Source organism: Octodon degus, unplaced genomic scaffold, assembly GCF_000260255.1.
Source record: "Octodon degus isolate 3935 unplaced genomic scaffold, OctDeg1.0 scaffold00169, whole genome shotgun sequence".
NCBI classification, from domain to species: domain Eukaryota; kingdom Metazoa; phylum Chordata; class Mammalia; order Rodentia; family Octodontidae; genus Octodon; species Octodon degus.
The window spans coordinates 1068448-1070615 of record NW_004524745.1 but is presented as its reverse complement, the minus strand read 5'-3'; the positions used below and the strand labels follow the sequence as shown (position 1 = coordinate 1070615).

The window sequence follows — 2168 nt, the reverse complement described above, 5'->3', positions numbered from 1 at the left end:
AAAAAAAAAAGTCAGCCATTCTTGAAACCAGTACAGCAGGTAAGGGAAGACAAGAATTTTAGCATTTGGGCAAGGAAGAAAATGGGGAGTTATCTGTGATGTCTAGGAGAAGCTCTTCCTGGCAGGAGTGGGAGACAACACGTTCCAGATGAGCTCTACTCTTGGATACCATTCCCCCCCCCCCCCCCCCCCAGGCAGGTTAGGGCTCCAAAATCCACATAAAGACTTGAGGACATCTACAGCTGCTCCCCAAAGACTCAGGCCCCCTGGCCCTGGCCTGGCCACATAGGGAGAGAAGTAGCAGCAAGGTGGGAGAGAGGTTTGCTTGTACTAGGGAGGCCTGGAGGGCCCTAGAGAAGCCCAGGTTTTAGTAGTTAACTAAATTAGCTCCTGACTGATTTTCATCTCTCACTGTAACATTTAATTTGGGGACTTGGGGTGGTTTCTTTCTCTTTTTTTGAGACAGGGTCTCACTAGGCAGTTCAGGCTGTCCTTGAACTCCCAGCCATTCTTCTTTCTCAGCCTCTCAAGTACTGGGATTACAGATGTGCACCACCATGCCTGTCCTTGGGCCAGCTTCTTAACTGCACCATGGGACCAGGGATATAGCTCAGTGGTGCAACACTTGCCTGGAAACTGTGAGGTTCTAAATTTGATTCCTGGTACCTCTCCCCACCAAGAAAGATATGATCCTTAAGTGCACTGTCCCTCCCTCTCCTCCACTTTGAATCAAGGGGCTGTTTTCTGTGCGTGGCCTGACTGTCAGCCCCAGTACAAGTCTGCCCCCATAAACCGCTGAGAATTGGAGAACTTCCACTTTGGGATTATAGACAGTTTGGGATTACAGGAGCCTGGGGCTCTCTATGGGTCCCTGGAAAGAAGACATCTGCAGCTGGAGGATTAGCTTAAGCTGGGCAGATGGAGGGGGCATGGATGGAGTTAGGGCAGCTGAGATATATACGTTCAAGTCTGTCCGCCCCCACTGGACCCCTACTCTGGCAGGGAAGAGCTTTCCATCTCTTTCAACCAGTATTGCTTGAGTGGTGCTGCGTTCTAGGCATTGTTTCATTCAGACTCCACGTTTATAGGCTAGAGTCCTGGGGAATCACTATGTAGTGGACCCAGAGATTGGGCTGGAATCGTCCGTCAGTTTTCTCATCTGTAAATTGGGGATAGGTATTTTTGTCACTTTCCTCTGGGTAGATCTAACAGAATTTGGGAGGATGGAGTCTTTGGACAAACATCTAGGCCCAACTGTCCTCAGCTCTCTGTCCATCTGACACAGAGGAGGGAATGGGGGGGCCTCCCTCCATATCCTTACAACTTCTTCCCAGTTGAATAGGGGACAGAGAGAGGGTGGATTTTCCCAGAAGGTGTACGTCCAAGGCCAAGCATCACTCACAAAAGGGGGGTGGTCAGGGGACCCTCTTTTTTTTTCTCTCTCTCTCTTTTAAAGTTGCGCGGAAAAAAAGAGGAAGCAGGGCGTGCAGGGGAGCTGAGCCTGGACCGACCTCACCACGACGCGGGGAGCTGGAGGCGCAGCGGCTGGGCTGTGGCTCCAGCCTCAGCGCCAGCGGCGTCCAAGTGGCCAGAGCTGCGCTGGGAGGGAGGCGGAGGGAGGAGGGAGGAGAGCGGAGGTGGAGGGGGGAGGAGGGAGCGGTGAGTCCGGTCCGGGTTTTGCCGGCAGCCCCCGGGCAGCGTTCAGAGCTCCTGGCCGGGCGGGCGCGCGGCGGCGGCGGCGGCGGCAGAGGCGGCGTACCCTGAGCGGGGATGTAGAGGCGGCAGTAACAGAGGTGGCAGTGGCGGCGAGAGCAGGCGTCCGAGCTGAGGAAGGAGAGCGGTAGAGCCTCCCCCCACCACACGCACAGCCGGGCCCCGCGTCCCAGCCCTGCCCAGCCCGCGCCCAGCCATGCGCGCCGCCTGCTGAGTCCGGGCGCCGCACGCTGAGCCCTCCGCCCGCTGCGCCGCGCTCCGCTCGGGGGTGATTAGTTGCTTTTTGTTGTTTTTTAATTTGGGCCGCGGGGAGGGGGAGGAGGGGCAGGTGCTGCAGGCTCCCCCCCCTCCCCGCCTCGGGCCAGCCGTGACTCCGGCCCCGGACCCGGCACAGCGCGCGGCTGGAGCGGAGCGCACCGCGGCGGCGGCGGCGGCGGTGCCCAGAGCGGAGCGCA

The 2168-nt window shown here is 57.8% G+C and overlaps 1 protein-coding gene across 1 annotated transcript in view; it reads left to right on the top strand.

Annotated features, from left to right (window-relative positions):
* The first annotated feature begins 1686 nt into the window (after positions 1-1686).
* Positions 1687-2168, top strand: part of Cxxc5 (CXXC finger protein 5) — a 35959-nt gene continuing 35477 nt past the window's right edge. The window contains exon 1 of the mRNA XM_023703326.1: positions 1687-1840. The gene's annotated coding sequence lies outside the window, so the exon portion shown is untranslated. The remainder of the gene's footprint in view (positions 1841-2168) is intronic.